Genomic DNA, 13,093 nt, shown 5'->3' with positions numbered 1-13,093 from the left:
TTGTTTTTTAAAGAAATCAAAACTCCTTGCGCTTGCTCTGCTTCCCCTTTCTTCCCCCCGGGGCTCTCCTGCCCTCTGCCTGCCCCTCAGATCCGGGGCATCATGCAGAGCTTGGCCTCAGGGGCAACAGCCACTCCTCCTCCTCTCCAGCAGCCGCTCTGAGCTGCCCAAGGAGAGTCAACGGGATGCTTCCTCGCAGCCGCAGCAGCTGTTATAGTCGCTCGGACAAGTGCCGGCTCATGCTCCTCTCTGAGCTCAGTGGCGGCGGCAGCCCTGGTGGGGGAAGTAGGGACATTCTGGGGTCAAATCAGAAGCCGGGATGGCTTTCATAATTCTGGGACTGTCCCTGGAAAATCAGGACACCAACTTTAGCCCCTCCAGACCTTTTTTTCTGCACCTACAGAACTGCTGCCAGTTGAGGAACCAGAACGTTAAGCCCCCTAGTCCTGCCCTGGAGTACAGCTGTTTGTGTGTAATGTGTGATTGATTCATGGTGTGCATAATTTGTTTCTATTTTATCTTTTTGTTTTTATTATACTGTATACTTAATCCATTCACTGCTTTGGTAGGAGGAGGTTATGGGTTCATTTTGTTTCTGTTCTTGTTTTTAATTATGCATCTTGTGTTTGTGTTGTGTATTTTTATGCTGTGAACTGCCTTGAGAAGGGCAGTGTACGAAAAGAAAGATTTGGAGGCCTGGGCCAAAAGCCAGTATAGAAATAAACATAATGTTGATGATGTTAAAAATGAGGGGCTTGAGTACACAGAGGAGGAAGGGGTTATGAGAGCATACAAACAGCTCACAAATCAGGGGTTGTGTCCAGATATCTTTCTTTTAAAAGAATTGTGCACTACCCTTCGTCCGAGCATCACAGGGCCGATCACATTTATTTATAATTGCTTAATCATATGGGACTAAACTGCATTATGTTGTACGGACCTTTTACTAAATCTTAGAATTGTAAAGTTGGAAGGGACCCAAGGGTCATCTAGTCCAACTCCCTGCAATGCCTAGAACCTGGCGTTGGGCTGCAAGAATGTACTGTAACTATCACATTTTCAAAATGTCTGATAGCCAAGTTCCACTACTTTTCACAGGCTGGGAATAGTGGCTCCCTCAGATTTTACCCACTATGGAATTAGACTTGAAAAGAAAGTTTGTGTTGTGGATATGCTACTTCAGACTGACCAATGCATTATTTTCAGTGACAGTCTGTAGCAGTTGAAGCTGTGAGATGTGCCAGGGGCAAGCATTTTTGTTGTTGTGAATTCTATTGCTTTAACAACATTATCTGACCAATAGTATGCAAAAATCTCTCAACTGGTATTTGAAGCATACAGTATGTGTTAATGAGATGAAAGCAAACTAACCGTGGCTCCAATTGAGAAAATGTTTGATATACATTGACTTTTAGTGACTTTTTTGTGGGTTGATTCATTTTCCACATTGAACGAAAGGTCAACAACTCTGGGGAACCTTTCCTAAAAAAGGTCAATAATTTAGGGGTTCCACCCCTAAAAAAAGGTTGACAACTCGGCAACTCTGGGAAACCGGGGGGGGGGGGGCGCCGGAGGGATCTTTGCACCACGGCGCCGGATATGCTTAAGACGGCCCTGAAAATACATAACACAATAACAAACAAAAACTATTTAAAAATGCCACAGATTGTTTAATTAGCCAAAGGCCTGGGAGAAGAGAAACGCTTTTGCCAGGTGCCTACAGATATGTAAGAAGGGTGCCAGGCGAGCCTTCCAGGGGAGAGCATTCCACAAGTGAGAAGCCAGCACAGAAACTGCCTGTTCTGGTTTTGCCACCCTCTGGACCTCTCTTGGAGGGGGGCAGTCAAAGAAGCGCCTCAAATGAGGTCCAAGTCAGTTCATATGGGGAGAGGCAGTCATTCTAGAGACCCACCTGCTCCCACATGATTGTATGTACCCACTGAGATCTTCTGAGAGGTTCAGTTCCACTTGCTTACATCATCTGGCAAGTATGTGAGACAGGGCCTTATTGGTGCTGGTACTGAGTATAGAACTTTTTCTCTTGGAAAGCCTGTTTTTAGCCCCCTGTCAATATCTAGAAGTATTATTCTTTTTTTAAAATGCTTTTAAAAGACCTGCTTTCACTATTGTATGGCCCCTGGTGTAATTATTTATGGCACAGTTTTAATTGGTTATTTTTATATTGTTTTTATTACATTCTGTGAGGCAATTTGGAGAGCTCTAGTCAGGCTGAAAATAATAATATAAATATTTCATATAACCTCTCTCCAGTTATTGAATCTAGTGTTTTTGGTTGTACAATTGTTACCATACAAGGGTGGGTGGAATAAAAACGCTGATCCTTCAGCCAAAAGAAGACAAACTCAGCGTGTAGAAAGAGTTTACTGTATATTTATTGCTGCAGCATAAATCTAGAGGCCCCAGTGGATATCTCTGAAAAGCTGGGACCACAAATACAAAATTCAAGACACTTTTATAACAATTACATGCATTATCTCCTCGTGCACAATCCTTTTCAGCAATATGATTGGGTAACAGAACACATGCGGGACAGCTTGTGGACCCCTAAAACTATTTTCATTGGTCAGAACAGCCTGCCCCTAATTGCTATGGCAACAGGTATCTTTAAGCAAAGTTCATACAAAATGCTGCTTTTCTGCTATCTGTTCCATGAAGCCCATTCTGGGTCAGTTTAATTTATTGCTCTTCTGTCTTTCATGCCAGCCTCCACTCACCTGGTGATACAGCTTCTTCTTCCCTCTGCAGTCTGAGGGGCAGAGAGCGATGGCGGCCTCAGACAGCAGTACATCATGGATGAAACTGCCACTGTTCCTGAGTCCCTCTTAGAAGTGTAGAATTTCCATAAATTTTGAAGCCATGAGAAAAAAAACATTTTTTCCTCTGTTTTGCCCTGGAAAAAATATAAATTTTGGAAAAATTGAAGAAATTTAATTGAAGTCGTCAACTATTGTTCCTCTGCCTAAAAAATCCACAATCAGTAGTCTGAACGACTACAGACCAGTTGTACTGACTCCAATCATCATGAAGTATTTTGAGAAACTGGTGCGCCGTCACATTATTTCCTGTCTTCCATCAACTTTTGACAACTACCAGTTTGCATACAGGGCAAATAGATCCACGGAAGACGCTATCACTACCACTCTCCATGCTGCTCTGTTCCATCTGGAGCAGCCGGGGAGTTATGTGAGGCTGCTGTTTGTGGATTTTAGCTCTGCTTTTAACACTATCCTCCCCCATAGACTGGTGTCCAAGCTAGAGGCGATTGGACTCTCCAACTCCACCTGTCTCTGGGTTTTGGACTTTTTGTCAGAACGTTCTCAGAGGGTTAGAGTAGGGTCACATATGTCCACAGCCCTTAGCCTTAACACCGGCTCACCACAGGGTTGTGTGTTGAGTCCCCTGCTCTATACTCTCTATACGTATGATTGTACAGCCATTTATTCCAGCAACAAAATCATCAAGTTTGCTGATGACACTACGGTGGTGGGGCTCATTTCAGGAGGGGATGAGTCCGCCTATCGGGACGAGGTGGAGCGGCTTTGTGCTTGGTGTGGAGAGAACAATCTGGCTCTTAATACGGCTAAGACCAAGGAATTGGTGGTGGATTACAGGAAAAAAAAGGCGGACATTCAGCCCTTGTATATCAGCGGGGAACGGGTGGAGAGGGTGGCGGAATTCAGGTTTTTGGGAGTGACTATCGATCAGGGCATGACTTGGAGCGCAAATACCACTGCTCTGGTGAAGAAGGCCCAGCAGAGAATTTATTTCCTCAGACTTTTAAAGAAGAACAATCTGAGTGAGAGACTGCTGGTGTCCTTCTACCGAGGCTCCATAGAGAGCATTCTCACATACTGTATTTGTGCCTGGTTCTCCAGCTGTACAGCTAGGAAGAGGAAGGTGCTCCAGAAGGTCATAACCACAGCCCAAAGGATTATTGGTCATCCCCTCCCATCTTTGGAAGAACTGTACGGTTCCCGTTGTCTTAGGAAAGCAAACAATATCCTGCAGGATGCATCTCACCCGGGACACAGTCTGTTTGTACTACTGCCTTCTGGCAGGAGATACAGAAACATCAAGTCAAGGACAAATAGACTGAAAAATAGTTTCTATCCAAGAGCTGTGGCCTTCTTAAATGCAGTAACTCGATAGTGTGACCTGGGAGTTTGATGGGTGTGGGTGTGGGTGTGGCTGGAATGTGGTTTGTTTGGTTGTTGTTGTTGTTTTGCTTTTGTTGTTTTTAAGGGATGGCATCCAATTTCGTTGCACTTGTGCAATGTTGCACTTGTGTAATGACAATAAAGAATCTATCTATCTAAAAGTTCAGTGTGGTGTAGTTTTACAAATAGTGTGAAACACAGTGTATATAAAAGTATTATTCTTGCAATAAAACAGGTAACCACCCCCCCTTTCCCTCAAAAGCAACAAAAAAGCAAGAAACCATCAACATAAAAAATAATCAGATTTGCCCCTTAGCACCAACAGCAAATAAAGTTAAGGTCCACCTCAATATTTAAGCTCCATACAAAGTCTACCTTTTGAGTAGTGCTTAAAAAAAAAACCCCACAGAAGACACAACATATACATGCAGTTTATTCTATCTCATTTTCTGAACTACTGCTTTCACTTTCCATTTCTTCTTCCTCTTCATCTTTGTCATTTTTCTAATGGACTTCTAAAAATTGGCTCTGGAAAAAAGGAGGGGAATTGCCCCCCCCATTTTCCCGGTTTCCCCCCAGGCCTTCCCAGCTCTACTTGAGGACAGCCAGGGCAGAGCGTAAGGCAATCTTTTTTGCATGCCAGACCCAGAAGTAATCAACATCCAGTTACTGAATAGTATGTTGCACTAAGGCTCAAACTCTGAAAGGAAAAGGCGTCTCTGTGTGTGTTTTAAATTGAATTTGTTATTATATATTATAAACGGCATGATGGTAAGAGAGCTTCTAAACAATTTACAAAATTATGCAACAGAACATTAAAATGGTTGATAAAACACAGTTAAAAGCAGGTGTTTAAGAGTATTCAAAAGATGATTTACAAGATGGTTAAAAGGAAGTAAATTGCATGCAGCTTCTACGTCTTTAGATGGGCTGCCCTCATGAAAATGTTTTGAGCAGTTGCCGGAAAGAGTACAGTGAGAGCACCTGCCTGGTTGTCAGTCGGCAGGGAGCTGCAAAGTGGGGGTGCTGGAAGGCCTGGAAGAAAAATGGAAAAATTGAGGGGGGGGGCAGGTTTTTTCCTGTTTTTTTCCAAAGCCATTTTTTTCCAGGAAAAAATAGGCGGGGGGAATAGTGTGCGGAATATTCAAACTATATCAACCCGCCCCCCTGAAAAAAATGGCTTTGGGGGAAAACGGGGGGGGGGGGGGGGGCAGACTGCTCTTTCCCAATTTTCCAGTTTTTTCCAGGCCTTCCCTTCTCTAGTCCCTCTGCTAGCAGCGGTCTGATGCTGAAAGCGGTACTGGTAGCAGAGGGACTCAGGAGCAGTGCCAGTCTCACCCACGAGATACTGCTGAGTGAAGCCGTCTGCCCCTCATACTGGTCCTGGGTGATATATTGATAAATTGCCCAGGCCTATCAGCAAGGTTGCACTATGCCTAGTAGGGAGGAAATACGGGTGGGGAACTACACAAAGGAAGCTGCAGACTAAAATTGCAAGAAGGCTTCGCTGAACAGAACTCAGATTATGAATAAATATAGAAGAGTCTTTGCCATGGCAGTGCTGGGTGATGTGGCATTATATGAAGTACTGTTTAGACCACTGCCTTTTTTCTAGGGAGAAAAGGTGCCAGTACTTACCATGAAATACCCCTCTCAGCTGACTGGCTGTGGCTGCAGGCTGGGGGTCGATGTGGGGCGAGTGCCCACCAAGGACCCAGAACTGGGCTTGCCAGTGCCATGTGCTCTCCACCTCTGTGTCACATGTGAGGCCTTCAAGGAAACGTGAGTCCTCTTGGCGCTGCCTGGCCCAGCCACCGATACTGCTGCCGCCGCCATGGACCTGATCCACTTGCTGTGTGCCAAGTGCCTTCCGCTAGCCTTAGAGCTGGCAGAGTGGCGGGTGCAGTGGCAGCCCAGCAGTTTCCTGCAACTATGCTACCGCAGGATGAGAACGAGGAGTAAGTGCCACCGCTGGGGCTAGCGGTGCCGAGGGGGCACAGGAGAAAATGCGCACCCTCCTCGCATGCTTGCTTTAGAAGCCATTTTTGGGGGGAGGGGGGAAGGTGCCACTACCGTGTACCCGTGAGTACTGCAAAACAACAACAACTCCACACTGACATAGACCACCATTTTTATTCCATTTCCATTTGATTGTGGAAGGAAAAATAATACCCCTAAACTGCAAAACAAACATAAACTAGAAGCAACCACAGTTCTCCTAGAACAGCTAAAATACTTTAGCTACCTATTGCTGTTAAAATACCATAGAAGTGCTAAAACTTAAACCTAAAATACCCCGACTAAGCACCACAGTGCAAATATTAGCAGTTTTCTCACATCCAAGTGTTATAGTTTCAAGGTTCCTGCAGACTTAGTAGCATTGTTCTATGCTAATTTTCACTTTGTTAAAGTGATGGCATAAAATCTATGCAAAGAAGAGCTTACCTGGGGCTTAATTTTCAGAGGAAGAACAGCACAATTTGTTGGCAAAATGAAGTGCTGCGCTATCACTGTATCAAAGCTGTATTTAGTTCTGACCAAAGTGGTGTTGAGATGGGCCTCCCAAACAGAGCCAGTGAATGGCTGGTGAGAAAGCACTTGAAGCAGGGGGGGCTGCTCCGTTCGGGCTAATGGGGAAGTTCCCCCCCAAACTCGGGCTGCTCTCGGGCACCCACACCTTGCCACTTCACAGCCAGTCCAGGGGCTGCTGGCTTCCTTAGTCCCAGTCTGCCCTTGTAAAACTCAGCAGGGAAGGGGGGCAAAACTAGAATGAGTGGGCTCTGTGCCTCACTGGCTCCACCTGCTGTTTGGGGCCCCTGCCTTCCACTTCATTAGTCCCAATGGACACCACCTGCTGCCACCTTGATGCTGCTGAGTGAGGAGCATTCGGGGGGTCTGTCATGGATGCTTCAGTTGAGATTCCTGCATTGCAGGGGGTTGGACTAAATGACCCCTGGAATCCTTCCAGCTCTACAATCGTATGACTCTATGTACAACTGTATGTGGGACGTGGCCAGTGGGAGTGTCAAGATGCAACGACCGTAACCAGCAGGTGTTTTCCTGCTGCTTCTTTGTGGTTCATTAAATGTGTGTGGGATTAATTTGAACACTTCTAAATGCTTCAGTGTTGGAATGTGTATATTCTTACTGTACCTCATATGTATAAAGGCAGAGTCCAAAAGAGGACAGAACTCCTATACAATAACATTTGAAGGTCTAGAATAGCGGGAGGGACATCAAGCATGAAGGTCACATGTGGCCCTTGAGGTCAGTCTGTTTGGCTCTTGGACTCTTTGGCATGTCCAAAGTCTGTTTCGGTGGCCTAATCCGGCCCCTGTGGCAGTTTATTTCCTGGGGTTCAATCCTAAAAAAAGCTTAACAACTTTGGTTGGCCCCTTGGCCGGCCCTCACGGCCCTTCACTTCATCAAATCTGGCCCTCTTTGAAAAAAGTTTGGACACCACAGCCCTAGACCAGGCCTCTCGCTGGTTCTCCTTGAGGGCTTTTGCCTGGTTATAATGTGTCACTGTACAGTATAGTGCATTTTGCTTGCCTAAGGTCTGGGTTTTGTGTTGCTAGAAGGTTGTTGGTGTTATGAGAAACGAACGAAGAAGCTGGGTCTGTTTAGCCTGGAAAAGAGGAGAATGAGAGGAGATATGATAGCCATCTTCAGATATCTCAAGGGCTGGAAGAGGGAACAAGCTTGTTTTTTTCCAACTCTGGATGTTAGGACTTGAACCACGGCTTCAAGTTACTAGAAAGGAGATCCCAACTAAAGATCAGGAAGAACTTTCTGACAGTAAGTTGTTTGGCAGTGGAATGGTTGCAGAATCTCCTTAATTGGAGGCATTTAAGCAGAGGTTGGATGGCCATCTGTCATGGATGCTTTAGCTGAGATTCCTGCATTGCAGGGGGTTGGGCTAGAAGACCCCTGGGGTCCCTTCTAATTCTACAGTTGTTTGATTCTATAATTCCTGACTCAGGCCAGACCTTTTAAAATTAGTTTGAGAAGCTTTTGTTTTGATCCCCCAATCCTAAAACACACAAAAAAGATGATTTAGCGACAGTCCCTAAACTGAATCATTTAGCGACAGTCCCCGAGTTGAATTGCAATTCATTCAGAATTTGGCTGCGCGACTGGCTGGTGTTTGCTGTTGCTGCTGTGGGAATAACGTCCATTGTAAAACCAAACTGCAGTTAATTTCAGTTCCGGACTGCGAAGAGCAAACCTTGCAAGCGGAGCGCGAGGGCGAAGGAATGGGCCAAACGGCGGGGAGGCTGTTAAAATGCAACCTTATTCCAATTAATTCCCCCCCAACATGGCCTGGAGCAGGCAGATTTCCTCCAGGACAACACATATTTTTTTTAAAGTTGCTGGAAGTCCTGGGGCTCTTCTCCCCACCCGCCTCGAGAGCACGCAGTTTCGGAAACTACGAGGGGAAAATTGTTTTCAAAATGGAAAAACTCTAAAACCAGTTTTGACTTTGCATTGGTAGTAAAGATCCCCGTTTGCACTTTGCATTCGCGACAAACCCCGCCGTGATTCGCTGCGCGCTGTTTACTCCCCGCGCCGCCTCTTCCCCGCGGACGCGGCAAAGGCGCCCCCCGCCCCCCCCTCCCGGGATCCTGGAATGTCGAGGGGAGGCGGGCCAGCCCCCAGCCCCGCCCCCTTCCCGCGAGTGACGTCCTCCCTCGCCAATCGGCGGGAGGCGGGGGCGGGCTCTCTTTGGGCCGCTCCCTTGGCGGGGGCGGGGCGGGAGGAGCCTGGGAAAAGGGAGTGACGTGGGTCTCCCCCGGGCTCCCTTCTCCGGCTGGGATCCTGCGGGGCGCGAGGCGGAAGGAGAAGGAGGGGGGAGAGAGAGGGGGAGAGGGGGGGATGGCTTTGTAAAGTTGGGCAGAGGGGCGAGGCCTTTTCTTTGCTGGAAGTCCCGGTCCGCTTCCGACTTGGGTAAGTCCGTGGGTCTCCTCGTGTGCAGGAGGAGCTCGCCTGCTCTCCGGCTGCTTTTCCTGACTTGCAAACGCGGCCGCTCTCTGGCCATGCTGCTTGGGGGATGCTGCCTAATTTCTCCCTCCCTCTCTCCTCCTGGAACCCTCTATTCCGCCCCCCCCTCCGGGTTCTGGCTTTTAAAGCACCAGGCGCCCCCTCCCCACTTGTTGGCCATCGGCAGGAAGCGCCGAGGTGGGTCCTCAATGGGGGCTGATCTTCTGAAGGGGGGGAAGGAGCGAGTCCTTCGAAGGGTGGAGAGATGTAAACTGGAAGACTGGGGTGGGATCGGTAAGGCGGGCAAGGGGGGATCCTTCCTGGGAGGGGGGGAGGGGGGAGCCAATCTGCAGGTTGGAATCCAAACAGGTTGATCACACGCCAAAGAAATTGGAGTCTTTTCTCAAACCAGTGATGATTGGGCAATGAATGTAGTGTGCGTGTTTGTGGAAAATCATGTGGATGAAAGCATGGGGAAATATATTAAAAATGAATATGGATGAGATTTGGTAAAGGGGGGGGCGGAGATTTTAAGGAAGGTATATGCTCAAGACCTCCTCCTAAGGTCAGATGCAGCTTGGGAAGAACGGCCTGCTTTTATGTTCACACTGGTGCTCAATGGAAAAGGTGATCTTCAAGTGGTGGGGATCTAGCAGGATATTGTGAAAACCTTGTCATGCTGGAGAGAATATTTTTGGCTGCTGGCTTAATGTCTCCCAGGCTAAGGTTCTATGCTTCACTAGACTAGAGGGAAGAAGTTTATTAGTCCGGTCTGTTGGTGCCAATAAAAATTTGCTTGAGGTTTAATTTAAGTTGGTAGCTTTTTAAAAACCAACATGCCTAATCCCACCCCATACTTGTAGTGCAGTTTCAAGGCTAGTGGAAGTGACCTTTCCAGATTCCTTCTGGATCAGCCTCATTGATTTTTGTTTTGGCTACAGCAGTGTGTGAATGGCTCAAGAACTGCAGTTTAATTGAATTAAAAAGTCATGGTTTTATTAATTTGGGATAAGGGTTATTTTGGGAGAGGTTGTTCTGTACAATAGGTACTTACTTTGTGTTTTTAATATTGTTATGTTTTCTGCTGCTTTTAAAGCCTGTCAAATTTCTGCTGTCTCTGCCCAGTGGGGAGCAAGGGCTCCTGCGAACACAGAGTTCTTTATTTCTCTTCCTGCCTGTGAAACTGGAAGCTGCCATATATTCCAGCTAGACATCTGCCGTTTGCTTATTCACGGGAGCAAAACAAACCCACCTTCTTTTGAGCAGTAAAAATGTTGGGCGGCACCATCTGAGGAAAGTTGGGAGAGAGTAAAATAAAGACTGACTGAAGCTTCTCTTTGAAGCTTCTGCTTGTTGGGTTGTTGGTTCAGTTTGGTGTCTTTAACCTCTGCTCTGGGATGGATGCAGCATATGTCTTTGTGTGTGTAAACTGTGGTGAAATCCTATAACACTTGCACGCTTTTACACTTGTGCAAAATGCAGCTTTGGGAAGCTGTTTATTCCCAGCAGGGTGGATTTGATTTAAATCAAATCAATTTAAATCACGATTTGAATTACTAGTCAGTAAGACTTGATTTAAATCATTTTTTGACAGAAAGACTCTCCGTCACTGACGGGCTGCCCTTCTCCCTCCTCAGGGAAAAGCCCCCAAGAGCGGCACACACGCTCCACGCGGCTCGTGAAAGGGAGCCCTGAGCAGAGCCTGGAATGCCTACAGGCTCTGCTCAGCGCTCCCTTTAAAGAATATTATTTTCCTTACATTCCCCCTCTAAAAACTAGGTGCGTCTTATGGTCAGGCACATCTTATGGAGCAAAAAATACGGTGATCCATCTTCTGAATTGTACCCTCCCTCTCCCCAAACCAGGCCCATATTAACCATCTGTTTCGTTGGGGGTTGTGTGTAGGTTGTTGCCCATAGAAGTGTTGATGCATATGAATTCTGTGGAGTTGGAAAATAGAGACTCCTTTCGCTGTCCTCTCTTTCCTGGCAACAGGGTCTGCTTGTTTGCTCCAGATTGACCCAAAAGACAGGAACTGAGCAGTTCCTTCCGTTATCTGCTGCACTTGGAGTGCCTCACCCGGGCTTCAAAGAGAGAAAGGACACTGGTCTTCAGTAGCAGCAGATCACTTTTGCAGGCCCAACATTTGTCTTTCCTACCTACAAGTGACTTGCAACTTCCATTTGAGAATCTTGGCTCTAAGAAAGAGCAGGGAAGCCCAGGGAACTGAAAAATAAAGCTTTGTTGTGATGGATCCTGCACAGCTGTAGTAGGGATACAGAGTGGTTTGCAGTGAAAGAAGCACGGTGGTATCCTGTGCAAGGCAGATTCATCTTTCTGTTGAGACGCCAGGCTAACAAGTTTATTGATACAAATAATAGTTCATTCATTTATTTAATAGACTTTGTTTCAGAATGCAGCATGTAGTACCTCATAAAATCAACCGGATAACGTTCACAACATAAAATGGTAAAAAGCCTAATACAGTAACAACGAGCCAAAGCAATAAAATCATACTGTTATGTTTCAGACCGTCACTCCACACAGAGCAACTAAGAATAGCATCCTTAGACACGGAGGACTCCCAAATGTGTGAATGCCCCTCACATGTAGAGTGGTAGCTCATAAGGAGTAGTAATAGACCAGAGAGTTGCTAAAGCTGGGCCCTGTCAAGTTCTTGACTTGTGACTAATATCTTGCACATTAACGTAACACCTGCTGATGGTGTGGTGGCATTTTCACTGAGCACTACATCTGGGGCTGTTGTCTTGTGGCTAAAAGTGTGAGCTGTTGGGTTCCTATTTCAAGTTTAGTCATGGTCATTAGGACATCACAACCCTTTCAGTATAGAAGTACAGTGGTACCTTGGGTTAAGTACTTAATTCGTTCCGGAGGTCCGTTCTTAACCTGAAACTGTTCTTAACTTGAAGTACCACTTTAGCTAATGGGACCTCCTGCTGCCTCCACGCAATTTCTCTTCTCATCCTGAAGCAAAGTTCTTAACCCGAGGTAATATTTCTGGGTTAGCGGAGTCTGTAACCTGAAGCGTCTGTAACCCAAGGTACCACTGTAGAGGTAGCCTACCTCATATTATAAAGATAATGGGGATAATATATATAAAGTGTCTTGGAGTGTTTGAAAGCGTATGATTCTAAGATTCTTCCCCTGTGTCTTGATGCTGAAGTTGACAAGAACTGGAAGTACTTTTAAGAAAAACAATTCATAAATACTAAGTATAAAGTAAGCCCTCAATTTAGGCAGATGCTATGTTCTGGGGATTGTACCTGCCCCCTTTTATTTTATTATTTCTTTGCCAAGCACGTGAAGCTGAATGCGCACAAGTTAAATGCTTAGCGCAACCCATTCGTGGGTCCTGTCTTGCCAGCTGAAGAGCCACATCTTCTTTCTTCCCTATTCTCTTGGTACCAGAGTGGACTCTTGGATGGTATTTTGGGAGATTATCTGTTTTCAGTAATGTGTGCAGAAGAGATGGGGGCCAAACCCCCAGGCTGGCAACCCCAAGCTGTTTTTGAAGAGCTGACTAAATGGCTAAAAGTGGTGGTATCCAGTGTTCTTCATAAGTAGCTTTTCTGATTCTAAAGGATAGCTTAAAGCAGTTTTCTAAACCATATTTATGGGGAGTGACTGATTCAAATTTACCTCATGTTTTTAATCTGTAGACAATTTTTAAGGATTTATGGCACAGTCAGCATTGCTAGTTCTTTTTCCTTTAGCCTCGTTCAAGGTTTTGACAGTAAAATATGCACTGCGAACTGTTGGTTGTAGAACATGCAGAAGGGCATAAGTGATCAGCAAAATAAACATCTCTATTCCTGAAACTTCAGTGCAACAACAAAGGCGCTCATAAGTGCAGATATTCTGAACAGTCAAAAAGCCTTGATGTACTGTAACATTCTCACACTTTTAAATATACA

At 45.9% G+C, this 13,093-nt stretch overlaps 1 protein-coding gene and 1 long non-coding RNA gene across 2 annotated transcripts in view; one reads left to right on the top strand and one right to left on the bottom strand.

The window, feature by feature from the left end:
* Window positions 1-13,093, bottom strand: part of LOC309351515 — a 103,024-nt gene that overhangs the window by 54,740 nt on the left and 35,191 nt on the right. The gene's annotated exons all lie outside the window — the stretch shown is intronic.
* Window positions 8,969-13,093, top strand: part of PPFIBP1 (PPFIA binding protein 1) — a 114,977-nt gene continuing 110,852 nt past the window's right edge. The window contains exon 1 of the mRNA XM_081879089.1: window positions 8,969-9,125. The gene's annotated coding sequence lies outside the window, so the exon portion shown is untranslated. The remainder of the gene's footprint in view (window positions 9,126-13,093) is intronic.

This window comes from Podarcis erhardii, assembly GCF_964252035.2.
Source record: "Podarcis erhardii genome assembly, chromosome: 10".
NCBI classification, from domain to species: domain Eukaryota; kingdom Metazoa; phylum Chordata; class Lepidosauria; order Squamata; family Lacertidae; genus Podarcis; species Podarcis erhardii.
This window is presented reverse-complemented; position numbering and strand designations above follow the sequence as displayed.